Source organism: Saccopteryx bilineata, chromosome 4 (genome assembly GCF_036850765.1).
Source record: "Saccopteryx bilineata isolate mSacBil1 chromosome 4, mSacBil1_pri_phased_curated, whole genome shotgun sequence".
Taxonomy (NCBI): domain Eukaryota; kingdom Metazoa; phylum Chordata; class Mammalia; order Chiroptera; family Emballonuridae; genus Saccopteryx; species Saccopteryx bilineata.
The window spans coordinates 32,869,750-32,889,174 of record NC_089493.1 but is presented as its reverse complement, the minus strand read 5'-3'; the positions used below and the strand labels follow the sequence as shown (position 1 = coordinate 32,889,174).

General features: G+C 49.3%; 1 long non-coding RNA gene across 1 annotated transcript; it reads right to left on the bottom strand.

Moving 5' to 3' along the window:
• Positions 1-98: 98 nt before the first annotated feature.
• On the bottom strand, positions 99-17,799 carry LOC136335241 (uncharacterized). Its single transcript, XR_010731290.1, has 4 exons — positions 17,750-17,799; positions 2,700-2,784; positions 1,179-1,282; positions 99-365 (listed from the first exon to the last, which is right to left on the bottom strand). It is a non-coding gene; the product is annotated as an uncharacterized lncRNA (long non-coding RNA).
• Between the last annotated feature and the right edge of the window lie 1,626 nt (positions 17,800-19,425).

Sequence of the window (19,425 nt, the reverse complement as noted above, 5' to 3'; positions counted from 1 at the left end):
TCAATATTTATTGAACACATAACAAGTGCTAAGCTGAAGCTCAGAAACAATAGGATATGAACCCTGTCCTTGAGAACTCTATTACAAGGAGCGGAAGAGACTCATACGCTACTAACAATAATATAAAACAGAATAAAATAAAGTGACATGATAGAGGCACATTCCAGCCACCTGCTGCAAGGGCAGAAGAAGGAGTTTCATTCCACTGCAGTGAACCAGGGACCGGCATTCCTGGAGAGCAAGCAGGGAACAGCACTCTGGGCGTTGGAAGGTGCGAATGGCTTGGGAAGACCTAGAAGAGGTGGGGGAGGCCGACTCCCCGACTGTGCTCCCTCTGAGTGAGGTGGGATGTGAGAACCTGTGGTCTTCAATAGGACATTTGTGAAAACCAAGCTGAGTTTTCACAGCTGATTAAATGTAAATTTCCCATGAATTCTTATTACATGAGTTGGCTGATTTCAAACATCCAGGGAGTATTTGAACAATTAGGAAAGATGTTCTGTTCCCTGTGACTATGAATTCAGTCTTTCTGCACTTTCACTATCTGCCAAGAAAGAGAAGCTCAACAGTTCACACATTCAAACAGGGAACTCAGAAACGTCTTGAAAAGGTACAAGGAAAACATATCTCAATCACAAATGTCAAAGATTAAATGGCTTCCTCCTTGAGACTGGTTTTTTGGTTGTTGTTTTTTTTTTTTTTTTTTTTTTACCCCTGTACACACTAAGACAGTGCTCTACACCCAGCAATTAACAAACCAATCCCAGCGCTTTCCAGCTCCGAGGCCCACCAGGGTGTTTCACCACAAGCTGTACTGCCAGGACAGGACCCCCGAGCACTGTCTCTGCACCGTGCCAATGTTTATTGAGTGTTGCTGCATGTCCGACACACACACAGTACACGCCTGAGCTTACATAATCTCCTCACCACCTGACAGGTTAGGACTCACCATTCCTTCCTACAGATGAGGCCCAAGCAAGAAGGGTTTAGTCTCTGGCTAGAAAGTGACCGAACGTGGATTGGAACCCAGGGCATCCTGCATCACCCCTCACCCACGTTGTCTTTCTGTTCGTCTCTGTCACAGCCTCTCTTGGTCACTCTCAAGGCACTAAAGTACTCAGCATAATACTGTACACATAATAGGAACGCAGTGGATATTTTCCAAATAGACGACTCACCAGAGTGATGCCAGTGTTCTGATCGGCGCCGGGGAGAGGTGGCTGCAGGAAGCCTGCGCTGCGGAGCTGGGGCCATGGCAGAGGCCCCATCGCTGCCGTCTTCTCTTCTCACCATTATTAAAGGTTAGGAGACATGCGCAGGAAAATCGCCCCGGGAAATGTTAGCAAGAAAGAAGACACAGGTAGTATTCATGAGCTGAAAACCTGCCAAGCTGGTACCACCCTTGAGATGCTAGGAAAAGCATCCTGCTTTGTTAATTACTTTTATTAAACTTGGATGCGATGCAGTGACTTTTCTTTCTTTGGTGTATGTGTACAGACACAGGTGTAAGACTAAGTCCAACCTTTTCTACCTCATTGTGCCAGCTTCCTAGCTGATGTGCCGCCATCCAGGTGAAGCTTGAGAAGTGTGTGGTCCCTGTCGGCCCACAGAGTGAATGTTTCTGGATTAACCCATCTGGGTTAACCCAGAAGTGCTTCACTCTATGCATAGTGTCTTTTATGGTGTATGTTGTGAGCAAAGTTCCTGCTCAGAGACAAGGTTGTAAAAGTTTGTCCAACAAAACCAGACATGCTTGACCAGGCGGTGGCGCAGTAGATAGAGTGAAGGTCTGGGATGTGGAGGACCCAGGTTCGAAACCCCGAGGTCGCCAGCTTGATCGCGGGCTCATCTGGTTTGAGCAAAGCTCACCAGCTTGGACCCAAGGTCGCTGGCTTGAGCAAGGGGTTACTCAGTCTGCTGAAGGCCTGCGGTCAAGGCACAGATGAGAAAGCAATCAATGAACAACTAAGGTGTCACAACAAAAAACTGATGATTGATGCTTCTCATCTCTCTCTGTTCCTGTCTGTCTGTCCCTATCTATCCCTCTCTCTGACTCTCTCTCTGTCCCTGTAAAAAAAACAAAAAACAAAAACCAGACGTGCCAAATGACAATTCTGGAGCCAGGGAATGAGGATGAGGCAGTGGGGGGAGGGGTACGAAGCAAGAGGAAGTGCTAAATATCAGATTCTGACAGAAAAACTGTCGTCTTAAAACCACTTGGGAGTGTCATTTTTCCCCCCGAGATTTGGTTTTAATAGTGCCACCATCACTTCTGTCCTACGTCTGTGAAAGGACTTTTTTTATTCCTCTACAGAATTCAACAGAGGCCTCTTTTGCTTAGATGGAAGAAGCCCATCACGCTTCTCAGAATAATATCCTGAGTGTTGGAGGAAGCACATTGCCTACTTTCCTAAATTTCACTGAGGGTGGGGTTGCAGATGGAGCACAACAAGTTCTCCAGAACCTCAAATAGATCTGAGAGGAGAGAAGACCAATAAATAGTGGGCATGTGTCAGGACAGATGTGCTGCCTGAACAAACATCTCCCCAAAAGCTCAGTGACCTCAAGTCTCCTGGGCCACTGTCCCCCACGTGATGACTCAGCATCTCACTTCAGCACCAACAAGCACGTCCACGACGGCCGCTGCAGGGGAAGGGAGACAGAGGCTATGCACTGGCGCTTAAAGGAACAACACCCACCTCTTCTCTCATGGCCAAGCCGTTATGTGGTTGCTCCCAGCTCCATGGAGGTAGAAAGTACAGACTCCTACTCCACCCCGGCAGCCTGAAGGGAAGCAGAACTGGGTGTTAGTGAACCCTGTGATGTCTGCCACATTCCGCTAGGCCCCGTGAGCTGGCAAAGGTCTCCTTTCACGTTCCCTCCTTTCCCTTAGTGTAATGGGTATAGAGCAAAGACTTATGGGGTGGAGGCGGGGCTGAGGAAGGGAGACCAAATAGTTCTGCGGCTTATTTGAGTCTACAGGGGACTTTTTTTGAAAAAGCGTAGACCAGGAAACCGGTGTGGTCTGTCTGGGTCCTTTTTCCTGGGAGCTACCAGATGCTGGTAATGTGAGCAAAGGATAGCAGGGGAGAGGGAGCCGTGGTCTGGTTTCAACAACACATCTGAGGTGGAACAGGACCATCGTGCTTTCTATGAAGAGTCTTCTGGAGATGTGCCCTTCCACCTCCACTCTTCCCCTTGTTACCAGACATGATTTAAATTCCCTGTAAGCCCTGTGACTTTCCAAAAAGCAGCTCTCCCTGCAGCAGAGAGAGAGAGAAAAAAAAACACCCTTTCCCTTATTATTCTTCTAATAATGAATTCCTGCTCTGAGTGGGCCGCTTCCATGTGTTTCCAGTCAAGTGCTGATGGCAGCCTTGCCAGGGGACATCTCCAAGAGGCTGTGGACATAATAGATGAGGGCTCGTACTGACAAGAGCTGCTCTCAGTTTTCCTTCCAGTTTAGTCCTCCTGAGGCCTGAAATCGGGGATGAGACATGACTCACGAGACCTTGTTGGTGAACAAACATGGCTGCCACACCTCTTCGCTCCTTTTAACTGAGTAAAAGAGTCATGGTTTTAAGGCTTCCCTCTTAGCCATCTGTAGACCAGGAAACTGAAAAAGGACTTAACTTTCTCAGACCAGACCAGTTCTTTGTAGATGGCACCACTTCCTATCTTCAAGACTCAAGCATAATCCGGGCCTTCCCTGACATCATCCGAACAAAGGGAGAAATGAGGTCATACCATGTCCTCCCTAAAACCTAATCTCAAGTACACAAGATGCTTACAAGGAAGCAGTAGTGGTAGGCCATGACTGCTGAGGGAGCCCACCTACTTGTTCTCCCCAAAGCAAATGTCTTTAGATCATACTTGAGTTGCAGATTTCCTATGTGGAACTTGTACAAACTACTAGTAATGGGCTCTGGGCGTGGAGGAGAATCCCAGTGACCTCAGGTGAAAGGGGACAGGTGTTGTTAAGGAGAATGGTGGCCTAGAACTGGAAAGCCTCTACAAGCAGAGGTGGCCCTGGGGATTCAGTACCTGGCGTCTCTGCTCATCTCTGCACTTCCACCCTAGTCTCCGGAGCTCCTCCCTCTACACTTTAGCCTTTCAAATGCAGTTCCCATTGGCTTTTCTCTTTGGTATTTTCTAGTTAAAATTCTTAGGAGAGAATCTCATTGGCTTGGGCTCATCTTACTGTTTTGACTCCGATAACATCGTTGGTCACTAGCCAGCTGGTCAGTTGTGGGCTGAGGAAGGAGCTGGAGGCGTGGCTGCCCAAGCGGCAGCAGATGTGGGCAAGGCTGCTTCCATCAGAGAGCTGAGGGGATGCGACCGTGATGAGCTCCAGGGCACGCACGTCCTTCACTGGCTTGCTGCAAGGACACTGGCTCTCTTTCCTGCTTCTTCCTCCCCTCGTTGTCACCGTAGCCCTGACCTCCCCTGTCACAGCCTAGGCCCCACTACTGCTCACCCCCACCCCCCGACTCCCGTGTCCTGCTTCACGCCTTGTTGAAGCGCCCAAATGGGATGAGTGAAGGGGGAAGAAAGAGCTCTTAAAATTTATAAATATCAGAAGACTGAGGAAGGTGTGGTGTGGAAGGAGGAGTGGAAATGAAATCCTTTATTGGGTAAAGAAAATCTCATTCTCACTATGACATCCAAGTACCTTTCTCATTTCTCCCAATCTTTGGAGCAAGTTCCCTTTCCCCAGAACTGGACATCAGCAGAAGCACGAGAAAATTTCACTGACGAACCCTGACTGACCAGAGCAGGAAGACACGCTAGTCCACTCATCCCCCGAACCCTCTTCTGACCTCGGGTCCCCACCCCAGGTCCTTGCCTTTCCCTAGGCCTCCACCCCCAGGCCTCATGGAGCCCTGGGCCCAGATCCTGGAATCACAAGTCCCAAGCAACTTACTTTCAAACTAAGGTTTAGGACACAAGCGAAGGACGCTGTTTAGATGAGACCTTTGCCATCTGTGTTCTCCCAGGATGCCCAAAGCTCTTCACTGGCAGTTTTCACAGATATTTGTGTTTTTAGAGGACTGGTTGTGTGTGGTGTTTCCCTGTCTCAACTGAGCCAGAGAGGCTTTGTCTGAATTCATACATCAATGAAGGGACTAGGGGAGAAGCTGATTTATGATACTGGACTTTGCCTTTTATTCATTAGAAACCATTGCATTTATACCTCATCAGATGGTTAAACAGCCAACCCAACCCAGTTCAGATCTCAGTATTCCCATATTCCTGTTGAGTGGACAAAAGGCTAGAAGTGAATTAGAGGCAAATCTAAATAACCCAACATTTCTCTGCTCCTTCCTGGACTCTGAGGATGCCAGTATTGATTAAATCACTGGTGAATCCTTGTCCTGTGACTGACACTTTTATCTACTGACTAAAGTTGCAGTTTCCCTAGGAGCCTATGAGGCCGCAAAGGTAGTTCTGATGGTGTTTCTAAACCTGCTGCCGTGGGATTCTAGAGCCAGTGCCTCTGGACCACTTCCAGATCTCTGCTTCTTCCATTTAGAACCCCAGGTGGGAGTCTGCTGCCATTGACTGTCCCAGGGATCTGAGAACCTATCTGGGGTTTGTCCAGCCTCTCCCTCCAACACCGTCATCCCAACTCCTGAGTCATTACCATTTCAGCATCGTGAGAGTTGATGCAGAGATGAAGCAGAAGCCAGCTTGGCTTTCTCCCAGTTCTTTAGGCCCCTCTGGGGTTAATCAGCAACCACCTACCTATCTTTGTGTTAATAACATAAGCCTCTCTAACTAGAACACCTGGAGGAAACTCATAGGAAGGCTTAAGATGAAGCCAGTTTTACAGTAATTATTCTCACCATCACTGTTTTAAGCTGGACTCAGACTTTCCAGTCAAAACAGCATGCTAAACCCAACCAAGTAGAGGCTCTGACCTGTAGCACTCGGTGTTCCATAAGCCACCTGGCGTTTTACTACTATGTCTCATGCTCACACCTCAAGGTCCAGAGTCTTGTGCCTTGAACCTCAGGCAGCATCTCCCTGCTTCAGGTACACAGGGTTTAGTGAGATGTCCCGAGTGCAGCTCACTGGAATTCTTTAGTGGCATCTTCCCAGCCCATCACATCACTGGAGTAATAATAGACCTTAACTGAATTGCTGACCACTTGTCTTAGTAATTAATCCAGGTGGCTTTGGGTGTTAAGTGATTGCATATTCATGGGGAAGAGGGTAGGGACTGGGGAGGGGGAAATGGATGGGGGAGACACATGGAAAACAGTTCCCTGCTGTATTAGTCTGCTAAGGCTGCCATACACAACACCACCAAAAAGCCCAAGCAACAGACATTTATTTTCTCACTGTTTTTGAGAGTGCAAGTCCATGATCAAGGTGCCAGCAGGTTTCTCCTGAGACCTCTCTCCTTGATTTGCAGACAGACACCTTCTCACTGTGTCCTCACATGGTCTTTCCTTTGTGTGCATTCCTAGTGTCTCTTGCCCATGTAAGGACACCAGTGCTACTGGATTAGGGTCCCACTTTTATTACCTCATTTACTCTTTTTTTTTTTTTCTGAAGTGAGAAGCGGGAAGGCAGAGAGACAAACTCCTGCATGCGCCTGACCGGGATCCACCTGGCTTGCCCACCAGGGGGTGATGCTTTGCCCATCTGGGCATTGCTCCTTTGCAGCCAGAGCCATTCAAGCACCTGAGGCAGAGGCCATAGAGCCGTCCTCAGCACCCAGGCCAACTTTGGTCCAGTGGAGCCCTGGCTGCGGGAGGGGAAGAGAGAGACAGAGAGGAAGGAGAGGAGAAGGGTAGAGAAACAAATGGACACTTCTCCTGTGTGCCCTGGCCGGAAATTGAACCTGGGACTTCCACACGTTGGGCCAATGCTCTACCACTGTCCAGGGCCTGACTCCATTTACTCTTAAGTACCTCCTTTAAAAGGTCATATCTCCAAATACAGTAATAATGGGAGTTGGGGCTTTAACACCTGAATTTTTTTTTTGGGGGGGGGGACACAATTCAGTCTATAACACCTGCCATAACTCTTTTTCCTCATCAGATCATCTTCCATCCTCTGATGCTGCCCTTCTAATCCTAAGTAGACATAGATATTGATCAAGAAATGGTAGGCGTGACACTGTGCAGTCAATCTGAGAATAGCTAAGCTAGGTAGGGAGGGTGCCTGAGAGAGGCAGAGTGAAAAGATGGATGGATGGATGGATGGACGAAGGATGGGTGAATGGGAATAGGAAGAGATGGTTGCATGAATACACAGATGGATAAATACATATATGATTTGGGTAGTGCATCAATAGTGCCAGGGAAGACAACGCATTCTATTATTTCTTTAGGATTGTAGGTTTTTGCTTTGCGGGGGGTTGCAGACTCAAATGCTCACATTAGACAGGTAACGAAGTTGCAAAAAGAGGCCAGTTCACAGGAAATGGCAGTAGTGGGGACTGTGACAGATTGGAAAGAGTATGACCTGCAGGGACAGGAGGTACTCAGCTCCGGCCAGTTGTTACTTTGTGGGATGCCCACCTGATTCTACCACAACTTCTGATTTTTCCAGGGGAAAAATCCAGAAATATGGATTTTATCAAATGAAATCTTAAAAAAAGATCTTTAAATTATGGCACCAATTCAAAATTGATAAAATATTGGGTGAGCCAAGTGAAGACATTTACAGTCTGCATGGACCCGGAGGCAGCCCGACCTCCACTCTTGGACTACTGGAGAGACATCTGTAATGTCATCACTCGAGGATGCAGGTGTTTAAGATTCGGGCTCATGAGTACACTGCCTGGGCTCATATTCCGGCCCACTGCTCACTAGCTTTGTAATCTTGAGCAATTTACTCATGTCACTCAGAGCTGTAAGCACGGAATTAGTTACTACTTGTAGATGCCGAGAGCAATGCCTGCTGCCAAATGACAAAGCAATAACTGAGCCAGGATTGTTAGGTAGTATCACTAAACCTCTTGGTTTCCTCATCTGTAAAACGGAGACAAAAGTTGCCTTACCTGTCCCCCAGAGGAAGAGAAGAATATGTACAAAAGGGCTTGCAAAAGTGTGCATGTTGCTGGGCAATACACCACGCATTACTTCTGTTACTGTTCCCATAAAGGAGGCTCGGCCTTGTCTGGAGCAGGGCTGGGAGTCGAGGGGGAGAGGGAGGGGGAGGAGGGGAGAGGGGAGGAGGGGGAGGGGGAGGAGGGGGAGAGGGAAGGGGAGGAGGGGGAGGGGAGGAGGGGCGGAGGGGGGGGGGGCGGAGGGGGAGGAGGAGGAGAGGGAGGGGAAGGAGGGGAGGGAGAGGAGGGGGAGGAGGAGGGGAAGGAGGGGAGGGGGAGGAGGGGGAGGAGGGGAGGGGGAAGAGGGGAGGGGGAGGAGGGGGAGGAGGGGAGGGGGAGGAGGGGAGGGGGAGGAGGGGGAGGAGGGGAGGGGGAGGAGGAGGGGAGGGGGAGGAGGAGGAGGAGGACCATGGTAACTAGAACCCATCCTTTTGGTTCCAAGAGTCATGTGGCTGTTTTGCGGTTCTTAGAATCTTTTTAAATTATGAAACTTTTAAATATTCAGAAGCGTAGAGAAAACAGTCTAATGAACACCCAGCACTCTCATCTAGATTTAATCATTGTTGACGTTTGTCGTATGCGCTCCCCCTCTGTGAGTGCTCCTGGCAGAGGCACAGTGAGGAGCAAGGAGGGACGGAGGCATGGCAGTGTGGACGCAGAGCTGAGCGCCTTCTTCCTCGGGGACGCCTTCGTCTTGAAAAGTAAGACCCAGTCAGCTATAGATGGTTCTCTTTTGGACAGGACCCTGAAGAAAGGATTTTTGTGCAGGATAGTTTGTCATAAATGATACATTGTTACCATCTTAAAGTGGTATAAACTGGGTGACAGATTCTTTTATTATTTATTTCATGTATTGATATTTTTAAGGTTTCTTTTTTTTTTTTGCCAAGAGAATACATATTTATGAATGCTCGTGTAATTGCAAATTGAAAATATCTGAAGAGACTTTGGATGTGGAAAGGTCTCTGTCATAAAGAATTCAGGAGCTGGAACCATGCAGGGTCTCTGAGAGCCCAGTAAAATCATGGTAATAAAAAGACATGTTGGTCACAAAAAACGAAAGGTTTTGGGAGTAAAACACTCAGATTCAAAGAAATCAGAAAGGGGCTCTTTTTGTTCAAGTATTTAAAAGAGTCTCTAAGACATATTGCCCCATTTCTCAGCCTTTGCTATTACTGCATTTAAATGTGAAGGCTTCTCCCTGGAAAGGATGTCTTACAAAGTGAAAGCAACCCAACTTCGCCTGAACATTCTATTATTCGGGCCATTCATTAATTTAAGCTGACATTCCTTCTCAATTGGGGCAAATCATCAAAGCTTTATTGTATTGAGAACCTTGAATTCAGCAACAAAGAGCTGGTGGGGTTTGGAGGGAAATGTGGGGGAGGGGGGAGGGGCAGCTCATGAGACTCAAAGAAAGGAGGGGAGGAAGGAGCTGAGCAGGAGGGTGGGAGGGACAGACCCAGTGTTTAGAGGCAGAGGGGAGAGGGGAGGGCTTAGCGAGGCAGAGAGCAACTATGGAGGGGCTATGGCAGACCACAGGGGCTCGGAGGGGCCCGAGCTGCAAAGCTACCCATTGAGCTTTTCCTGATCAAGAGGCACAAGCTAAACCAGCATGCAGCTTTGCCTTCACATGGTGTTTTTCCAGAGTAAGGATAAAAAGGGGAGAGAGAACAGAGGAAGGGAAAGGTTTTCCTATCTTCCTTCATTCAGGTGCCTCTTGTCTGCCAGTAGAGCCCTGCCCAGCAGCACAGAGCCTGGCAGGGTCTGCTGGGTAGGGGCCTGGAGCCCCGGCCTGACGTTGGTCCCGTCTACCGCGGTGGCACCTCCACCCCAGGCCGCCAGCAAGGCCCGCTCTCCCTTCTGGTGTGATTTGCTGTTGGCCACGGGATGTACTAGGTGGACTGGATGGGGTTCACTGTTGAGGCATAAGGCAAGGAAGGATCTTTTGAAATGTGAGTAAATTGTCCGCAAACGTTTATTGAGCATCTATGACTTATAACTAGAATAAAATAGATTTGTAAGGTGAACTTTAAAGCCTCAGGGAAAACTGGGTTTTTCCAGAGTGTGTCACTTTAATAAGTAAAATACTAATTTCAAAAACCAAAACAGTCCCCAACAGTCTTTTCTCTGAACTGAAGATGTCCTCAAGGACACCAGAAACTCACGCGGATACTGTGGAGCAGATAGCTCCTGGTGTCCAGTAACCTGTCTGAGACCAAGTCAGGGGAGGCTATAGGCATCGGTCCCCAGCCCACCACCTTCTAGCTCTGTACCCTCGAAGAGCTCCTGTGACCTCTCTGAGTCCAGATTCCCCAATGTGTAAAAAGGGAATAGAAATAACCTAGTCTTCATCCCCAGGAGCCCATTGGGGTGACCACATAGCTGGACGGATGGTTTTTCCACCAGCTTTTTCAAACTGTAAAGTGCTGTGTGTAATGTCAGGCCCAAGGGCCTGCCACAATGTATACAGCCAGAGTCTAATTGTTAGAGGGGTTGGGGGCAGAGGACAGATGGAGTCAAAGCTACTGGACGCTTGCCCTCATTTGGGTCTCAGCTCAGTGGCCAGCAAGCAGCAAGGCCTTACCTGCTGCCCCTGTCTTTGATCCATACAGCACGACTGCAATGATTTCAGTCTGTTTGTTAAGCAGCTACTATAAGCTAGACAGTATCTGTACCCAGTTCACTGCAGAAGAGATCCATGAAACTCAGCCTTTTCACTATTGTCTATCCAGTACAAGGGTACCCAAACTACGGCCTGCGGGCTGCATGTGGCCCCCTGAGGCCATTTATCCGGCCCCCGCCGCACTTCCGGAAGGGGCACCTCTTTCATTGGTGGTCAGTGAGAGGAGCACATTGACCATCTCATTAGCCAAAAGCAGGCCAATAGTTCCCATTGAAATACTGGTCAGTTTGTTGATTTAAATTTACTTGTTCTTTATTTTAAATATTGTATTTGTTCCCGTTTTGTTTTTTTACTTTAAAATAAGATATGTGCAGTGTGCATAGGGATTTGTTCATAGTTTTGTTTTTTTTATAGTCCGGCCCTCCAACAGGTCTGAGGGACAGTGAACTGGCCCCCTGTGTAAAAAGTTTGGGGACCTCTGATCCAGTACCTCATACCAGGCCTGGCACATGTAAGGTGCTCAATAAAGGCTCACTTATCTCCCTGACAACCCTCTGAGCCAGGCACCATTAACCCCATGTTACAGGTGAGGGACGCATTCAGCTTTACCGTGCTTCAGCTGTCACACCATGAGTGACAGAGCACGGATTTCAGTTCTGCTCAAACTCCAGTCCTCTGAGGGAAACTTCAGGTTAGTCCATCCCCCTGGGTTTCCCTCAGGTAGACCTGTCTCCTGGCCACACCAGGAAACGGGGAGGGGAGGGCTTGTCTTTTCTTCCTGGTGGTGCCTTCCCCAGGTGGGCTTACTTCTTCCTCTTGTCCAGTTAGCTCACCTGGAGGGGTCTCCTGCCATCTTTTGAGTAACAGGCCTGCCTTTTTCACCCTCCCTGTCTGGATAACCCCAGAGTACTGGTGGTTCATCTGGAATCATAAATCAAGTTCTGAAAGACAGCGCAACTTTGTGCTCAAAATCTCCCTAGAGGTCAAATTCTTGATGAAGGCCATTTGCTTTATGAGTAGAATAATCAATTCATCATGTCTGTCCCTTTAAGAAAAATCTGAATGGTATCTGCTGGTTTCCCCCTGCCACCTCTAAAAAATCAGCCCTAGTTGGCCATTTAGTGCAACTAACTCCCTTCCCTTGGACCCCACACTAAGGAAAAGCTCCAATCATGTTGTCTTGTTACATAAACAGCAATCATTTATAACTAGCATGTTCATTGTGCTTTTCATATACCCGCTCTCCCCTGGAATTTTCTTTCTTGGCCATTGTCGAAGTGTAGCGTGCCAGCTGTTTACACTGCGTATAGGACATCACAAGTGAGTATTGGCCCAGGCCTATTTTGTGGGAGCAGCCTCTGAATCTCCACTTCCCAGAACTCTAGCTCTGGGAGAAAGCATCTCCATGAGTCTGATGTTTTCTGCCAGATTAAATTTTCTCTTGGAAACTTTCGAATTTATTTCAGAGTTGCCTTGAGAGGCAATGGTGAACTAAAGATCTCAGGCAGGTTTTCGTTTTCTGGGTGCTTTTTTATTTCATCTAGAACCAAGAGTGGGCTGAAGAGACTCTTTCTGGAGGTTTCATGATCAAAGACATGAGGTTGGAGGAGCTCAGGGTTGAGCTGAGTGTCTGAAAGACACTCAGTCCTGCTCAAGCAGTGGAAGGCTGACTTATTCGGTTATATGGGGCTGTCCTGAGTTATATGGGGGGACATTTGTTCTTCCTGCCTCACCCACCAAATGCAAATGCCAGGTACACACACACCCCCAGGAACTATTAGAAGCAGAGTGCCTGTAGGTCACATTCCAAGCGCCCTGGCTTGACAGCACCAGTGACAGTATCTCTAAAAACAATGGTGAATTGGGGGCAGATACCATTAAGTTCGCCGTTGGTAAGGTGGCCAGTCTACTCCAAGGGGCCCCTCCCTCCCAATGTAAGTCACTTCCTACCCTTGTTGCCTCAATGACCTTTGTTTGCCTTCAAGTCTGGTCTTGATGAACATTGTTTTAATATTCTTAATGGGGAAAAATCCTCCTGGGAAGGGTCCTGTTCTCTGGAATGACTTTAAACTCTTTTTCAAGTGAATGATTGAGACAGTTTACTAGATGTAAGTTCCCAAGCCCGGCAATCAGAGTCAGGGATAAAAGAGACAGAACAAAGGCAGAAACAAATGAACTCAGGACCCAAATATTGTACTGCAGCAATAGGCCTTCTCTACCAACACCGCACGGCAGTCCTGACTTGTCAATCCCTGAGGACTGCCCCTCTTCAACCCACAAGCATGGCAGGTTCTCTCTAATTTCTAGAAATCTCAACATTCTCAACAAGGTAAACGGCCAGAGTCGGGACCTTCTAAGACACGGATTCTGTAACTCGCAGAACCTGGAAGAACATGACTGTCTATCAAGAACCATCCAGAGAGGCTGTCAGATGAATCACTGTGTCTGTGCTTGTCTCACTTCTCATTCCTCTTGGACGTGATTATCCACACATGCCAACGCCCCAGCTTGCGGGCCATCTATTCAACTCTGCACCCCGTGCGCCTGTCTCACTGGGGCTGCGCTCTGTGCTCTGTGCTCTGTGCAGCTCTTGGCACATCCTGTTTGTTCAGTCCCCTTTGTCTCCCACTGGAGCAACAGGGAGAGAGGATTCCTCTGAGTCCTCTGGCTTCGGGCTTTGAAATCAGATCCTGGAACACCTGATTACACTCAATAGCTGGAAATGGTAAGGATGTCCGATGGGCAGAGAGCTCTTGTTTTAAGCTCTGCACACCAGGAAGGCAGGGGCTGGGTCTCCTCTTAGGGACTGCCCTGGAGGGGGCAGGATGCTCTGGCAGGAAAAGCAAACAGTGTAACTAAAGGGAAATTCACTTGAAAAAGAACTTGGAGCACCTGTCCATCAAGCAGCATAGAAGCCCTCCCTGAGGACACAAAGTAGGGTTCAGTTGGAAGTACAGTTCTATACTGCTCACAAAAATTAGGGAATATTTCAAAATGAATATGAAGCGATAAAAAAAGCATTTGATTTTTTTTTTTATTATTAAACAAGAACATCAGAAAGGCAAATGACAAGCCAAAGAAAGTTGTTTGATTATGCAAATGAGATGCAAAACCAATTTTTATTTCATTGGTGAAAATGCACTATACAAAAGGCTGAAAGTACTCACGTATCTACGTGTTCCCTGATCCCCTAATTTTTGTGAGCAGTCCACCCGAGGGCCAGGCTCAAACCTCTCTGTCCTGCTTTTTCTGTAGAAGTATGGCCTCTGAGACCTTGGCAAAGGGAATTTTAAAAAAAAGTGACTTACACGCCACCACAGTGGGAAGCTCAGCAGGCACTGGAACACGAAAGGGGCAACTCCTAGGCTCCCCAGGGCTCCCCAGTCTCCATGCAAGGCAAACTTTCCAATAGAGATGATGCCCTAGTATGGTCAGTGCAGTGGAAAGTGGACTAGTCCATTGAAAAGTCACTAGGAAAATTTCGCTGTACAAAAAGGCATGAAGAGCTTCCTCGCACCCACCATCTGCTTTAAGAAATAAATGAACTACCGATGCAGTTAAAGCCCCATGCCCTCCCCGAACCCATCCTCTTCCCACCCTCTCCAGTGGCAACCTATCAGTCACTCCAGGCATTCCCTATATGTTCCTGCGATGTATGCAGCCCTTTTTGAGGTAATTACTTTTTGAGCCTCCCTGCCTTTATCTGTGTAAAGGGGCTACTGAGAGGAGTAAAAGAACAGATTTATGGCAAATATTTGACTGGTGTTCTCATAAAAAGGAAAAAGTCAGCAGAAAGAATTGGGTCAAATGCAAGGCCCTCCCCAGCCGGCTCTGACTTGCCCGCACGGCTGCTCTCCTTCCCGCAGCCTCTCCAGCCTTCCAGAGGCTGCGCTCCCCACACACGCCACCTGTTTTCATGCCTTTGGGCCAATGCGGATGCTGTGCTTACTTGCCTGCAACACTCATGCCCTGTCTTAATCTTTCTTCAGCTCTAGGCTCAGATGTCACCAACTCTGGGAAGCCTTTCCCATCGCCCCCGGAGGTGACACCTGGCGCTCCCGCGGCCATCTCTCTGAGCACTTACTGGCAAGATGGCCATGACATGCTCAGTGTGCCTGCCCTGCTTTCACACTTAGCTCTACAGGCAGCAAGGACGGGGACTGGGTCTTCTCTGGCTCTTCTAGCCAGTGGCCTAGCCCATTGCCTGCAGAACCATGGCAGGCCCAGGTTCGGTAAGTGAATGGGTTAAGGCATAGTGAATAAACAGTTCAGTCATCAGACTTATAACTTTCTGCCCCAGTTAACACCGGGAAGTCCCCACGTCCCACGTTCTTCATACAGGCATTTTTTTCTCCTCTAAGTCCCAAATCCTCTCTGTTCTGGAAGCACAACACTACAAGGTCTCCTCCTGTTCCTCAAATAAATCTGGAGCAAATGGGAGCGTGAACTTGCTTCCTCTATAACTTTAGCACATAACAATTTCAAAGAGAACGCTCGGGTGGGGAGACTTCACCCAGGTGTGGCGCATCTCTGTCTGGGTGCCTTACTGCTTTTCTTCTCGCAGACTGTAGAAATTTTAAAGGCAGAGAAATGTCCAAACCTATTCATCTCGCTTAGAAAATCCATTTTACCACCACCAAAACAAAATATTGGCAAACAACAGCCTGGCTATTAAGGTGTTCTCACCCACACCCATTGTTCTCTGCTGAAGTTTGGTTGCTACCGGGTAGACTCAGCATTAGTCATGGAATTTCAGAGGATGTGTCTCAGAAGGGGATCAAGAGCAAGCTTGATAGTAATCTGCACCAGAAGCTGATCCGGTGCCCTGGCACTGACAGTGGGCACATGGGTCTGTGTCTGAGGGGAACCTCACATATTGGCTCATGGTAGCTGAGAGCGGGGCTCACAGCTCACTTGAGGATGGAAGGAAGTCAAATCAGCCCCTCCTACCTATTTGAAAGCATGGCAAAAGTCAAGACCACACTCTACAGAACATTTACTACATGCTAGGTAAATTATATACATTATCTCATTGGATCCGCAAAACAACCCTCCCTACAGGGTCATTATTCTCAACCTCATCTTACAGATGAGTAAACTGAGGCTCAGTTCAGGGTCATTCAGTGAATGATGGTGGAGTCGGACCCTGAACCAGGTCTACCCGTGCTCGATCCACAGGGTTATGACAGCAGTCGTTCTGGTGCCCTACAGTGCCCACAGCACCCAACTGGCTGACGAGCAAAGATTCATTTACTTTCTGAATATTAGCACCACTGGCAGTGTAGTCTGGGTAACGAAATGATCAAGGTTAAGGTTGCTGTGAGCACCTGTTCAGACCCTCTTTAACAGCAGATGGAGGGCAAGACATCTGCGTTCAGAACTAATACTGATCAAGATCCTGACACTATTTGGGGCCCCTCTCTTTATCAGGATGGGCTCAGGTGGGCTGTAGGTGTCAGGAATCCTGTGCCTTTCCCAGAGTCCCTGTCAGAATTTTGGAGATCAAAGCCCCTCTCCCTTTTGCTGTAGCTGGGGCTGGGGTGTGGCTAACACAGCAGCTTCTTTGCTGTCCTCCCAGCATTCCACACTGGAGGGAGTGCAGGAGTGGGAGACGACCCAGGAGCCTGCCAGACTTCCTCCCACACAGACCTCTGCGCAAGATAAAGTCAGACAAGGCTGTGCCACAGGACAACAGCATAATAAATTCCCCTCCGGCCTTCTCCCGGCTCATTGTTCTATTGCAGGAGTTGTTTTGAGTATGATCAAAGGAAGGAAGAGCCCTGTGCTATCAGGCTGGGGAAGAAGGATGCTCTCCTGACCGCTCCTGTTGCCCTTGGCCACCCTCATTTTAAATATGAGGAAACCACAGGGCAACGTGCAGCCTAACCCCTCCAGCGTGGTAAGACACAGAGGGCCATGTGGGGGCCCCGCTGGACCTCTGGGGAAGCAGCGACCCTGTCTAAACCCGCCACGGCCACCGTGGTCAGCCAGCCCTTGTCCTTTCACCCAGTCTGGGGGTCTGGGAAGCCCGAGACCAGGGTCACTGGCAGTGTGAGGAGGAGCCAGACGTGAATCCTGGACTGGATGTTTACCCTGAGTAGAGAACTGAGGCCAGAAGGCCACACTGTTGGAAATAATAGGCAAAAAGGAACTTCCCGAGTTTGGCTGGCCTAGTGCTTACCGCTCAAGACAGTGAATAGCTCCAGTTTGCGGAAATGTAGTCAACCTCAGGATGTGGCCATCCCTACACTGAGTCCAGGTTCAGGCACGGGCATGGGGCGGGCGCGGTCAGCCCCCATGGCTGGATTCCTGGAGTGCTCAGAGCAGAAAGCATGTGCTGCCCTCAGCCTGGACTTCAGAGGTGGGAAGGGTGGAGCTGGAGGTTCCCCCGACAGACTCTCAGGCTCAGGGAGCCCTTGCCCGTCTGGGACATCTACCCTGCCAACACCGAGTCTGGTTCACCAGGTGCCCAGCTGCAGCGGCCCGGTCACCTTTGTCTGGGCTGGAGGCCATGTCTGAGCCATCAAAGGAGCCTCATCGGGGGAGGATATCAATGTGCTTCCTCAACCAGAAAGGTGGTTTGAGTTTGGCCAAAGCAGCCCAAGCAAACAGGCAGAAGCCTGTCAATGGAAAGATAGGGGCTGCTGGGAGATTACACGGCAACAAAATGAGAACCATTATCAGTCTCGTCCCAGCCTGAAGGAGGGAGAGCCTTTGAAGCCACAGACAAGCTGAACAGAACTTTCCACCTGAGAGACGCTGGAGATGGGAGGTCAGACTGCATGCAGCCCCCACGAAAACTGATCAAAGCCCGCTGCAGAAGGGAGGTGGCCCACAGCTGCAGCCCCGCTCCCCCCGGGGGCCCGCCCAGGGCTTTCCAAAGGCAACCGGGCTGCCTCTGCGGGGCCTGTGGGAAAAGCCAGCACGGGCGCACTGTGCAGCCAAACCCCCGAGCACTGCTGCGAGAGGGAGAAATAAACCCCTCAGTGGTCCTGAAAAGGAGAGGCAAGGAATCAAAGCACACAGAAAACACTAAGACCACCCACCTGATGAGCGCCTACCTTTCGGAAACAAGTAACTCCTAGCTTCCCAGGCGCGCTTCTAAAAGAACAAACAGACTGAGCACGCTGCCTCAAAGCTCCATACATGGGAGGGTGGGGGGGAGGCTGTCGGAAGCCTGGCCCCTTCTAAGCATCAGGAGCTTAATTAAATTGTGTTGGCCTCTGTGGTGCCTATTCCAGGGCTTCCCTGCATCTGCTCCCCTCCCTGGCAACCTGAGAAACAGCAAGAAGCCTCATTCAGGGAGGGACAGGGTCCTAGGTGGATGCCATTAGCATGCTTCTCTCAGATCAGACAAAGGTGTCTGTCAGGGAGTGTTCTAGGGGCATCTTCCAGGCTTGATCCTGGGGATGCGGGCACCTGTGAACAGGTTCTGCCTTGGACACTGTGTCCGTCCTTGCTAGACGGGTCCCTGGGGGACAGCCTCCGCCCACCCTGGCTGAAGCTTGCCTTTGGAGGACCAGCACTTTATGGAGCCCACAGTTTGGTCTTTTCTGAAGTGGGTGCAACAAAGCAAAGCCATTTCTACTGTGCTCCTCTTCTTAAAAGAATGGAAAGGTTCTTTTCTGCTCCTTAGCAACGGGTTTGGGAGCGGAAGGAACAGGATACTACTGCGGAGGGCTTGGAGGTGTTGGGGTGGAGGAGGGGGTGTATGGAAGAAGCGGGGTGCCCAGGAGTGCAGGGGTGGCCGGGGGAGGGAGGGCCTAGATGAGAATAGGTTCCAGAACCGCTGATTTAACCAGCATTCTTTCCAAAATGGATGAACAGGGATGGACAGAGGGCCTCAGGAAGGAGGAACAGAAGTGGGGATAGAGGCATCTCCTTCCCTTTCTCCGGAGGCCAGACCCTACAGAGGGGAGGAGGCATCTGGAAATTACTGACCTCCCCCACACTCCTCACTGGGAGATTTAGCTTCTTTTTTATTTTTTACTTTGCCCCATGAGATGGATGGGATTGTTTCCATTTTACAGGCTACAGATTCCGAGAGATGACCAAGGCTCTCTAAGGACACGTATGGAACTGGTCGATCTAGAACTCAGCCCTCAGGTAGCCTGGCTCCGAGATTCATAAAACCTGCCCCACTCTTCCCAGTCCTGCCCTGCCCCTCCGGGCGAGGCCCACGTTAATAGATGTTCCATAAATATTTGTGGAATTGAACCGAACTGAGCCGCTGAGCTCATGCAAGCCCCTTTCACCCTGACCGGGAGGAATCCTTTGAGGGTCCGGGTTATGGAAAGAAATTCTCTAAGGCACCAAATAAAATCCTGCTCTGAGGTGCAAGGAGGCCTTTTTTGAAATTAATACCTAATAAAGTTTACACGGACCCCCAAAAGGAAAAACAGAAGGGAACTGGACAATAAAAAAGCAGAGTAGGTAGATAATAAAACTTCACAGTGCTGTCTTTCATCCGGGAAGCTCAAAGCGTTCACAGGCTCTAATTACGTCTTCATCCCCACGGCCCCGTTCTGAAGTCGGTAGACGCGTGTTTAACAGCCCCCTCATTTGAGGCACGCACAGGCTTGGGTACCAAAATCCATACCAGTTCTCCCCAAGGCAAACAGAGCACAGAGCAGAGCTGGAACCCGGCTGCACAGCCTCTTTCCCCAAACCTGGGTTGCACGTTACCACTAATGGTGTCTCCTGGCTCAGCAAATAAAGCCAAGTTCTTCTTTGAGAA